We start from the raw sequence: 12,758 nt of genomic DNA, 5'->3' as shown, positions 1-12,758 counted from the left end.
ATGCTGTCGCTTCGGGCCAGGGCATTAACCTGCTGCACCACAGCGCTGCCCCCCAGAGCTGACTTTACATCCTGTCTTCAGCTAGATTCTAAATCTAGACTCCGTGAGGAAGTGCACTATGATGAATTACTGATGTCTGACACAAGCACCAAATATTAGGTGTTGATTTTTCATCCCTTCTGTAGGACAATTAGGTTCACTAAAGTTTAGCCAAGAGAGATGCATTGCAGATGAGGGTAATGAGTGTATCTGCACTGAGGCGTTCATTACAGATCTTATCTAATATGTTACAGATTTGATCTACATTGCCTCCACTTTCCTGTGTTTTGTTAAAACATCTGTCTTTTTTTTTTTTTTTTTTGACAGGCAGAGTGGACAGTGAGAGAGAGAGACAGAGAGAAAGGTCTTCCTTTTTGCCGTTGGTTGACCCTCCAATGGCCGCCACGGCTGGTACACTTTGGCTGGCGCACCGCACTGATCTGATGGCAGGAGCCAGGTGCTTTTCCTGGTCTCCCATGGGGTGCAGGGCCCAAGCACTTGGGCCATTCTCCACTGCCTTCCTGGGCCACAGCAGAGAGCTGGCCTGGAAGAGGGGCAACCGGGACAGAATCCGGCGCCCTGACCGGGACTAGAACCCGGTGTGCCGGTGCCGAGGCGCTGGCCCAAAACAGCTGTCTTAAAAAGACTGTCTTGGGCCGGCGCCGCGGCTCACTAGGCTAATCCTCCACCTAGCGGCGCTGGCACACCGGGTTCTAGTCCCGGTCAGGGTGCCGGATTCTGTCCCGGTTGCCCCTCTTCCAGGCCAGCTCTCTGCTGTGGCCCGGGAAGTGCAGTGGAGGATGGCCCAGGTGCTTGGGCCCTGCACCCCATGGGAGACCAGGAAAAGCACCTGGCTCCTGGCTCCTGCCATCGGATCAGTGCGGTGCGCCGGCTGCAGCGCGCCGGCCACGGCGGCCATTGGAGGGTGAACCAACGGCAAAGGAAGACCTTTCTCTGTCTCTCTCTCTGTCCACTCTGCCTGTCAAAAAAAAAAAAAAAAAAAAAAAAAGACTGTCTTGGCTGGCACCGCAGTTCACCAGGCTAATCCTCCGCCTGTGGACCCAGCACCCCGGGTTCTAGTCCCGGTTGGGGAGCCGGTTCTGTCCCTGTTGCCCCTCTTCCAGTCCATCTCTCTGCTGTGGCCCGGGAAGGCAGTGGAGGATGGCCCAAGTGCTTGGGTGCCTGCACCTGCGTGGGAGACCAGCAGGAAGCACTTGGCTCCTGGCTTCGGATCGGCACAGGACACTGGCCGTAGCAGCCATTTAGGGGGTAAACCAATGGAAGGAAGACCTTTCTCTCTGTCTCTCTCCTCTCACTGTCCAACTCTGTCTATCAAAAAAGAAAAAAAGAAAAGACTGTCTTGGGGCCGGTGCTGTGGTGTAGCAGGTAAAGCCGCCTCCTGCAGTGCTGGCATCCCATATATGGGTGCTGGTTTGGGTCCCTGCTGCTCTACTTCCGATCCAGCTCTCTGCTATGGCCTAGGAAAGCAGCAGATGGCCCACATCACTGGGTCCATGCACCTGTGTGGGAGACATGGAGGAAGCTCCTGGCTCCTGGTTTTGGATCAGCTCAGCTCTAATCATTTTGGTCATCTGGGGAATGAACCAGCAGATGGAAGACCCCCCCACCTGCCTCTGCCTCTCTGTAACTCTGCCTTTTAAATAAAATAAATAAGAAAAAAAAAAACAGTCTTCATAGGAGATTCCCACTTTGTATGGGACCAGGATTACATAGCCATAGAGAGATTTCCGGTTCTGCACTTGTCTTCTGTTCCACACATTCAATACATCTGTCATTGGTGATAAGGAAAGTATGTTTCAGGTTTGTCACAAATCAGAAAGTTTCAGCCATACATGAAAGATATTCCTAAGGCTAAGCACCCGAAGGCCCTCAGGTGGCTCGTAAGCACATTAAGGCTGCAGAAGCACTGGTCTGTGCATGTAGAATCTTTTCTCCAGGTTAAAGACCAAGCCCCTTCAATGTGTCCTTAGATTACCTTGTTCTTCTTCCTGTCCATTTTGTACTGTCGTTCCAGAAAATCATCAATATAGTCTTCTGGTTTTTTGAGGGGGGCGGGGGCGGGGCGGGGACAGGCAGAGTTAGTGAGAGAGAGAGACAGACTTCCTTCCGATGGTTCACTCCCCAGATGGCCGCTATGGCCGGTGCACTGCACCAATCTGAAGCCAGGAGCCAGGTGCTTCCTCCTGGTCTCCCATGAGGGTGCAGGGCCCAAGCACTTGGGCCATCCTCCACTGCCTTCCCGGGCCACAGCAGAGAACTGGACTGGAAGAGGAGCAACAGGGACAGAACCGGCGCCCCAACTGGGACTAGGACCCGGAGTACCAGTGCCGCAGGCGGAGGATTAGCCTACTGAGCTGCAGTGTCGGCCTGTTTTATTTTAAAGGTTTATTTATGTATTTGAAAGGCAGAGTTATAGAGAGGCAGAGGCAGAGAAAGAGAGACAGACAGACAGACATAGAGAGAGGTCTTCCATCCAGTGGTTCACTCTCCAGTTGGCCACAACGGCCAGAGCTGCTGTGTTCTGAAGCCAGGAGCCAGGAGCTTCTTCCAGGTCTCCCATGCAGGTGCAGGGGCCCCCAGACTTGGGCCATACTGCACTGCCTTCCCAGGCCATAGCAGAGAGCTGGATTGGAAGTGGAGCAGTCAGGACTTGAGCAGGCACCCATATGGGATGCCGGTGCTGCAGGAGGGGTCTTTACTCGCCATGCCACAGCACAGGCCTGTCTTCTATTTTTTTATAGCAGCTCTGCAAAAGCATTTTTCTTTTGCAGGTGAAATTATTGAAATGTTGTTTGGAAATATTGTACTTGTTTCCAACTTAAACAGAAAATGCCTTTGCCTATGTTGGATATTTAGTTAACAAAATTGCCTTGCCTTTTTGTGTTAGTGATGAAGACTTAGCAGTTAACTATTTCAGTGTAATTAACTTTTTTGTCATATTCATAACTCAGGAATCAGGAGGAAGTTCTGCTTCTGCTTTGACTTTCTTTAGCTCCTACAAGACCCAGCCCTCTCACAGATAACAACTAAACATCAAGGACAAAAGACAAAACGAAAAACCAATCCCCAAAATAAAAAGACAAAATCAAAAACAATGATCTAGAGCCACTGCAAGTAAACACAGCAGGAGAGTACTGGAGGGAAGCTGCCAGCTGGCGAATCAGGTTAGCACTGGGTGAAAGACTTCAGCCAAAGGGTACACAGAAGTTGGTGCCATGTATTGTGGCTAAAATTCTTCCAGAATAGCTAGAATCCTTCTAGTCCAAAGAATTGGAGGGCAGAGCTTTATGCAACAACAACTTTTAGGAAGTAAGTGGGGTATCTGTGAAAAACAGAACTCAAGAGATGGGTGACCCCTAAGTCTGTGTAGACGTTTCTTCCCAAGTTTCTCACTGACTCCTGAATCATTAGTGCACAGATTGTGTTTCTACTAAGACTAGCGTAACTTATTTGAGACTTGAGAGAGTTTGCAATTTGAGTAAAGTCAGATTAATTGCCTCACAAATAAATTCTTGTTTAGGAAAATATTGCAGAATCCAGAGTCTCTACAACATTCACCTTGCCTAGGATACAACCCCAAGTTTTTCAATGTGTAGACAACAAAAAAGTGACTTATTCTCAAGAGAAAAGACAGCCAATAGAAACCAACTCTGAGATGACTCAAATGTTGAAATCAGCAGTCAAGGAGTTTAGAGCTCCTGTTGTAACTGCGCTCAAGGGTATATGTAAAAATATGCTTACGATGATAAATAATGATAAATAAGCAGAGATATAATAACTGTAATAGAAAAAAACAAGAATTCTATAACTAAAAATATGTAAAATATTCAAAACAAAAAAGTAATTGGATAGGCCCAATAGTAGAGTGAAGATAATAGAAAAATCAGTGAAGTTAACTAAGTTCAGTAGAAATTGTCCATTCTGAAGAAGGGAAAGAAAAATAGTTTTTTAAAAATCTAAACAGAGACCTGTGCTGTGGTGTAGCAGGCTAATCCTTTGCCTATGGTTCCAGCATCCCATATGGGTGCCAGTTTGTGTCCTGACTGCTCCTCTTCCAATGCAGCTCTCTGCTATGGCCTGGGAAAGCAGAAGATGGCCCAAGTGCTTGAGCCCCTGCACTCATGTGGGAGACCTGGATGAAACTCCTGGCTCCTAGCTTTGGATCCACCAAGCTCTGGCCATTGCAGCCATTTGGGGAATGAACCAATGGAAGGAAGAATTTTCTCTCTCTCTCTGTCCCTCCCTCTCTCTGTAAATCTGCCTCTCAAATAAATAAAAATAAAATCTCAAGGAGAAGGGCTGTATATAACAAATGCATCTAGTTAAATAAATAATTTATCCTTACTAGTGTTTGCCACAGCATCCATATTAAAAAAAAAAAACTGAACAAAGGTTTGGGAACCCATGATACAGTACTGAAATGTCCATCATACATGTAATTGGGTGTCAGAAGCAGAGTGGAGCAGATAAAGCAAAGAAAATTGAAAATGTAAAGAAACAATGGCAGGACATTTTTCAAATTCTGCAGTAGGCTAAGGCAGATTCAGAAAGCTCAGTGATCCTCAAGCTATACGACTACAAAAAAATCACCCTGAGCCTTGCAGATTCAAACTGCTGAAAACCAGGAACACAGGGAGAGTCTTGAAAGTACAGAGAAAACAGCATGTTACGATGACTGCTAACTCCTAATTAGAAACTGTGGAGGTTACAAGTCAGTGGAGCAATATTTTTGAAGTGAAAAATAAAAGAACCCTTAGGCCAGAATTCTGTTTTTGTCAAAAATATTCTTGAATGACGAAAGCAAAATGAAAATCATTTCACTGGTAAAATAAAGCTAAGAGACCTGCACTATGAGAAAGACAAAGGAAATTCCTCAGGTCAGAGGGTAGACAATCTACATGGAAACTCACATCTTCATGAATAAATGAAGACTGTTAGCAGTCAATATCTGGGAAAATATAAAGAATTTTTTAAGAAAAGGATTCTTTAAAATGTATAGGTGTGCTTCAAACAAATATTACAACATTATATTGTGAGGCTTATAATGTATGTATATATAATACCTGTGAAACTATAGTATAAAGAACAAAAATGACATTTAAGACAATAGTGTCTACAGTTTTCATGGGTGGTACAATATTAGCTCTAACTAGACCCATGAGAAGTTAAAGATGTATACTATAATCCCTAAGTCAGCTGCTGAAATAATGCAGAGACAAAGCTAAAAGGCCAATATGAATATTTGAATGTAATGTTTAAAAATATTCAAATAACGAAGGGAGGAAAGGAGAAACAGAGAAATGAAACACACATACACCAAAGCCAAAATGAAGGGGCAGACAGAGATAAATATGAAAGTGGCAGGCCTAAATCCACCGTATCACAAAAATACCAGTGTTAACGAACCAAAGACCCCAATGCAGAGTAGAAATTAAAGGAATGTATCAAAAAAGCAAAACACAACTATATTCTGCTTAGGGAAGATGAGCTTTAAATATAAAAACATAGATAGGTTGAAATCAAATAAATAGGAAGATATATAAGCCTTAGGAAGATAGAGTGGTAATATTGATACAAGATAAGATAGACCTCAAGACTAATTGCATTAACACAGAAATAAGTAGGAATATTTCTTAATGATAAAATGGTTAACTCATCAGGAAAAGAGTAATCGTAAACATGTTTGCATATAATAAAAGAGCTTTAAAATGTATAACACAAAATTTGACAGAATTAAAGGGAAAAAGAGACAATTCTATGACCAGAGATGAAGATTTAAATACCACCTTATCAACTAAATGGAAAACAGGCAAACAATAGAGAAAATTCACGAACTCAAGTGCTTTTTTTTTTTTAAATTAATAGCCTTCCAGTGGCATTCAGTAAGAAAAAAGAGACGGAGGTACAATCTTATATATTAGGTGGGTTTATCACTACAGTAACCACAGACTTTTAAAGGTAAATAAAAAATACTATGAACAACAAGATTGAAAGCCTAAATTAAAAAGACACTTTTTTTTGGGGGGGGGGCATTAACTTATTGATATAAAATGAAGGAGGATATTTGAGTGGTTGTGTATCTATGAAAGAAATTGAGGGGCAAGCATCGGAGAGGCAGTTAAGCCGCTGCTGGGTCCTCACATCCCATATTGGAGCACCTGGATTGAAGTGCTTGTTCCAGTTCTGGTTCTAACTTCCCTGGGAGGCAGCAGGGATGGCTCAAGTAACTGGGTCCATGCCACCCATGTGGGAGACGTAGATTGAGCTCTAGGCTCCTGGCTTTGACCTGGCCACTGCAGGCTTTTGGGGAAGGAAGCAGAAGATGGAAGGTATCTGTCTATCTCTGTGTCTCTCTCATTGTGTCTCCCTGTCTACCTTTCAAATTAATATAAATACATTTTTTAAAAAAGAAATTGAATTTGTTATTAAACCTTCTTGCAAAGAAAATGCCAGGCCACGACAGTTTCACTGGTGAATTCCATTAAACATTTAAGGAAGAATTAACATCATTATGATATAAATTCTATCAGAAACCAGAGAATACTTCCCAACTTGTTTGGTGAGGCCAGCACAGCTTTAATATCCATACTTGACAAACATTACGTGAAAGAGAATTTGATGAGCATCTTTCATGAATATCATACTTTCAATGACATTTTATAAAATATTAGAAAATCAAATCCAACAACATATAATAAGGTTATTACGTTATATCAAGTAAGGTTTATCCCAGAAAAATCAAGGTTGATTGAATTTTCAAAAATCAACCTATGTTATCATACATAATAAAGAAGAAAAATCAGGTGAAATAACACTATATAAAATCAATACCCATTGTATGGTAAAATTCTTAGCAACCTGAGAATAGAAGTGAATTTCTGCAATCTTACAAGGGCATTTATAACAAAACTTATAATGAATATCATAGTTATATTAGCGATGGAATAGAGAACTCTTTCCTTGTCAAGACTGGGAACAAGGAAGGATGCTTGCTCTTCATCACTTCTGTTTGACAGTGCTCTGGAGGGTCTACCCATTGCAATAAGGCAAAAAAAAAAAAAAAAAAGTAGCACTAATGTTTGAAGAGAAGAACTTCCCCTATTGAAGATGACAGTGTTGTTTATGTAGAAAATCCCAAGTCACATATAAATAACTGCCAGTAATAATAAGCAAATTTAGTAAGATTACAGGACAAAGGATAATATGTGAAAATTAGTTATATTTTTGTATATTAGCAGCAGGAATAGGAAAATGAAATGGAAATTGAGTTTAATATAGTGTCAAGGCCGGTGCCGTGGCTCACTTGGCTAATCCTCCGCCTGCGGCGCCAGTACCCTGGGTGCTAGTCCCAGTTGGGGCGCCGGTTCTGTCCCGGTTGCTCCTCTTCCATTCCAGCTCTTTGCTGTGGCCCGGGAAGGCAGTGGAGGATGGCCCAAGTGCTTGGGCCCTGCACCCACATGGGAGACCAGGAGGAAGCACCTGGCTCCTGGCTTCGGATCAGCGCAGCGCGCAGGCCGTAGTGGGCATTTGGGGGGTGAACCAATGGAAGGAAGACCTTTCTTTCTGTTTCTCTCTCTCTCACTGTATAACTCTGCCTGTCAAAAAAAAATATATATATATATAGTGTCAAAAACATAACATATTTAGGAATATTTTTTAAAAGGGCGTGTAAGACTGCTAACCTAAAGCTTAAGAAATTGAGACAGGACCTCGGGGCGCAACGGTATTGCGTCTGACTCCAGAAATTGAGAGAACTCTTTATAAGATTTATTTATTTACTTGAAAGTTAGAGTTACAGAGGGAGACACACACACACACACACACACACACATACACACACCTCCATCCATTGGTTCACTCCCCAAATGTTTGCAATGAAGCATTGACTAGGGCTGGGCCAGGCCAAAGCCGGGAGCCAGGAGCCAGGAGCTTCTTTCAGGTATCCCATATGGGTGGAGGGGTACAAGGACTTGTACTGTCTTCTGCTGCTTTCCCGAGTGTATCAGCAGGAAGCTGAATTGGAAGTGGAGCAGCCGAGACTTGAATAGTCACCCATATGGGATGGCACAGCACACTGTGGCTTACCTACCACACACTCCCTTTTTTTAAGATTTATTTATTTGAAAGGTGGAGTTATATATATATAGAGAGATAGAGACAGAGAAAGAGAGAGATGAGAGAAATTTAGAAAAATCCTAAATGGATGGATAAGATGTTAGTTCTCCCCCAAATTAACTTGAAGATTTAATGCATTTTTAAGGTGGAAATTGACATTTGGATTCTAAAAGTTTTTAAAGTTTATTTATTTACTTGAAAGGCAGAGTTACAAAAAGAGAAAAAGAGGGAGAGGAAAAGAGAGAGGAGAGAGAGAGAGAGATTTTCCATCTACTGGTTCACTCTCCAAATGGCCACAATGGTGGAGGCTCAGGCCAAAGCCAGAAGCCTGGAACTCTGTCTGAGTCTGCTACATGGGTGCAGAGGCAAGGAACTTGGGCCATCTTTCAGTGCTTTCCCAGACACATTAGTAGGGAGCTGGATGGGAAGTAGAGCAGATGAACCTCAAATTGGCGCTCATATGGGATGCTGGTATTATGGGCAGCGGCTTAACCTACTGTGCCACAACACTGGTCTCTAGGATTCTAAAATTTATATGGATATGAAATAAGCTTGAATATTCAAAACCATAATGAAAAAGCAGAATAAAATTGGAAATGTTAAGTTAACTTACTTCAAGGCTAACTATGAAGCTATAATGATGAAAATGTGGGACTGGGGCCGGCGCTGTGGCATAGCTGGTAAAGCCACCACCTACAGTGTAGGCTGGCATCCCATATGGATGCCATTTTGATACCTGGCTGCTCTTCTTCCAATCTAGCATGCTGTTATGGCCTGAGAAAGCAATAGAAGATGGCCCGTGTGCTTGGGCCCCTGCACTCACATTGGAGACCCAGAAGAAGCTCCTGGCTTCTGGCTTCAAATTGGCACAGTTCCATCTGTTGTGGTCTTTTGGGGAGTGAAACAGCAAAAAGAAGATTCTCTCTGTCGCTCTCGTTCTTTCTCTCTCTCTCTTTCGCTTTCGCTTTCTTGCTTTCTCTTTTTCTTTCTCTCCTTTCTCTCTGCTTCTGCTTCTCTGTAACTCTGCCTTTGAAATAAATAAATTAATTAATTAATTAAAAAAAAAAGAAAATGTGGGACTGACATAGGTCTTAGACAAATAGGTCAATATAGTAAATAAGGAGTACATCAACAGACCTACACATACTGGGCATTTGATTTTTAAAGCAAGTACCAAATCAATCCAGTAGGGGGAAAGACAGTCTCTTCAACAAGTGAATCTGGAATAAATGGATATTTATGGGGAAAAAATAAATCTTAATTCCTACTCAGACTATACACAGCTCCCTGCTTTGTGCCTGGGAAGGCAGTGGAAGATGGCCTGAGTCCTTGGGCCCTTGCCACACATGTAGGAAGCCTAGGAGGAATTTCTGGTTCCTGGCTTCAGCCTGTCCTAGACCAGACTATTTCAGCCATTTGGGGAGTGAACCAGTAGGTGGGGGATCTCTTTCTCTCTGTCTCGCCCTCTCTCTTCATCACTCAGCCTTTCAAATAAATAAATAAATAAAATTTTTTGTAAAAGACATTTTTCCTTTAAAAAATGATAAACAAATATTAAACCCCAGTTAAAGAAATTCACATTGGGGAAAGTGATTGATATCTGTAATTTATTCTGGGATGCATTTTTTTTTTTTTTTTTTTTACAGGCAGAGTGCACAGTGAGAGAGAGAGAGAGAAAGGTCTTCCTTTTGCTGTTGGTTCACCCTCCAATGGCAGCCACGGCTGGCGTGCTGCGGCTGGCGCGCTGCGGCGGCGCACTGTGCTGATCCGAAGGCAGGAGCCAGGTGCTTCCTCCTGGTCTCCCATGGGGTGCAGGGCCCAAGCACTTGGGCCATCCTCCACTGCACTCCCGGGCCACAGCAGAGAGCTGGCCTGGAAGAAGGGCAACCGGGATAGAATCCGGCGCCCCGACCGGGACTAGAACTCGGGGTGCTGGCGCTGCTAGGCGGAGGATTAGCCTATTGAGCCGCGGTGCAGGCCTGGAATGCATTTTTAAAACTAAGATGGATTAGTGGGTGGACAGAGGAATAGATAGATAATTATGTGATAAGGCAAGTGAAGTAAAATGTTGATAATAAACTCCCAGATCTGGGAGGGGCATTATATAGGTTTTCACTATAATATTGGAAAATTTTCATAACAGAATGTTGGGGGAAAAGAGCAATAAAAGAAGGCAGCCAGGAGTACAACAGTTTTGGATTGCTCCTTTGTTCCCTTCCCTTTGGTGAAACCTTGGTGTTTTGAAGTGATATTGAAGATTACGGTGGGGGGCTGGCGCCGCAGCTCACTAGGCTAATCCTCCACCTTGCTGCGCCGGCACACCGGGTTCTAGTCCCAGTTGGGGCACCAGATTCTGTCCCGGTTGCCCCTCTTCCAGGCCAGCTCTCTGCTGTGGCCAGGGAGTGCAGTGGAGGATGGCCCAAGTGCTTGGGCCCTGCACCCCATGAGAGACCAGGATAAGTACCTGGCTTCTGCTATCGGATCAGCGCAGTACGCCGGCCATGGCGGGCATTGGAGGGTGAACCAATGGCAAAAGGAAAACCTTTCTCTCTGTCTCTCTCTCTCACTCTCCACTCTGCCTGTCAAAAAAAAAAAAAATGATTACGGATGTTGTTTTGAGATAATCCTTGAAGACACTTGATCTCCATTGATAAAAGCAAAGTCTTTAGTCTGTTCCATAGAGATGTGACTCCTGATCTAAGCCTGACGCTTGCTCCCTGATTGTTTGTGTCCTTGATGTGTTGGTCTCAGTATTTCCAAAGTGTTCTTTGTCACATACACCAAACAATGCTAGAGGAGACGAAGCAGCAGATGGGGTACATATGGCCAGGCTCCTTCCTGCAGCAAAACCCACAAAGTGACAGAAAAGATATTTGAACAGCAAATACTCATTCCTTCAAGACTCCATTATAGTGTGAAAAATCGGAAAGACTGTCACTCACCGACCAGGAATTTCAAATGATTCCCAAGAGATAAAAAGCAGACATATACACGAGGAAGAGCATAGTGAGTTAGAGGTGCTCTAAGAGGCAATAGATGGAAGCAGTTATTTGTGGAGCTGTGATCAAACCTATAAAACCTTACTGAAGTTTATTTAAAAAGACCTACATGGAGAAGCAGCATGTATATCCAGGTATAACGTCCTAAAATATACCATATCTTCAAAGCCTATGATAAATGCAATATAAATTTAGTATAGTCACAATCAGAGTTCCAATACGATTTTTATTTATTTGGAAGGCAGAGCAACAGATATCTATATCCAGATAGATATAGATATAGATATATAGAGAGATCTTCCATCTGCTGCATCACTCCCTGAATGCCCACAACAGCTAGTGGTGGGCCAGGCCGGAACCAGGAGCCAGACACTCCATTCAGCTCTCCCGTGTGGGCGGCAGGAACACAAGTCCTTGAGCCATCATCTGCTACCTCTCAGGGTGCACACTAGCAGGAAGCTGGATTGGAAGAGGAGATAGGACTAGGCACTACAATATGGTATGTGGGTGTCCCAAAGTGGGTCACTGCACAGATTCCATCCTACCGACTCCATGCTTCAGCTAGGACAATTGAGGTTGTCCCATTGAGGCTAAACATCACATAAATCCAACTTCAAGCACCTAACCCATCACCAGCGACTCTAATATAGAAACCATGAAGGCCCACTGTCCTTGGTCTTGACCTAGTCTTGGTCCAACCAGGACCAAGCCATCCCTGGACACAGTGGAGTGTCTTGTCCTCAGGCTCTGCAGGTCCTACAGAACTCCTGAGATGTAAATGCAAACCACAGGCCTTTTTCCATCTGCAGAGTAATCCCCACCTCCACCTCTATCCTTTATGCTATTCCTTTTCCCTTAAAAATTTAACTCCTCTGTGGCAGGGGCTTCATGTGGTGCAGGGGAAAGCCTGGCCTGCCCACTTCAGAGGATGCTTTCCCCTTTTCACCTCCTTGAAGGAAAAGATTTGGCATCCCAAGTTAACCTGCTGTCCTTTGTCTGTGACAAGTCACAGTGGCAAGCCCTGGAAGGGAAGGTTACTTGGCCTTTGATGGGACAGGAGGGTGGGCTCCAGCTGTTTCTTATTTGCCATGGTCGTCTGTGCATCGACATGTTAAGTGGCCAGTGTGGTTTTTGACCTCAGTGTTAAAGTGAATTCAGATTTCAGCCCACAGGATGAGGAGTGGTAATAAATCAAAATCTGTAGTGAATAAAATCCACTAAAACAAGAAGAGGGTAAAGAATGGGTCTTTGTGCTCCCTTTTGCATTTCTATGCAGACTTTTGTGAGAGTCAAATTACATTGTGTTTGTTGTTGTTAACTTCCTCCTGCCTTTCCTTTCATTGATAAAAGAACTCTGTCCCCCTAATTATTTCCAAGTGAGAGGGAAGGAGGGAGGAGAGGGAGAGGGAGAGAGAGAGAGAGAGAGAATTGAGCTAGGTCCATGGTGCATAATTCTTGGAACTAATGCTGCATGTTGGATAATTTGATTTTGTAGTAATTACAAGGATTAACCATGAACAGAAAAAGCTGCCTCATATTGTGCTTTCAAATAAGCTCTGTGTATGAGACCCAGGCCTTCATTTT

At 43.7% G+C, this 12,758-nt stretch overlaps 1 protein-coding gene across 2 annotated transcripts in view; it reads left to right on the top strand.

Moving 5' to 3' along the window:
• The window catches only part of LAMA3 (laminin subunit alpha 3), a 257,005-nt gene that overhangs the window by 68,792 nt on the left and 175,455 nt on the right, over positions 1-12,758 (top strand). The window lies entirely within an intron of this gene.

The sequence above is a fragment of the Oryctolagus cuniculus genome, chromosome 10, assembly GCF_964237555.1.
Source record: "Oryctolagus cuniculus chromosome 10, mOryCun1.1, whole genome shotgun sequence".
In the NCBI taxonomy this organism is placed as follows: Eukaryota; Metazoa; Chordata; class Mammalia; order Lagomorpha; family Leporidae; genus Oryctolagus; species Oryctolagus cuniculus.
Note: the sequence above shows the minus strand (reverse complement) of the source record. Positions and strands in the feature narration are given on the sequence as shown.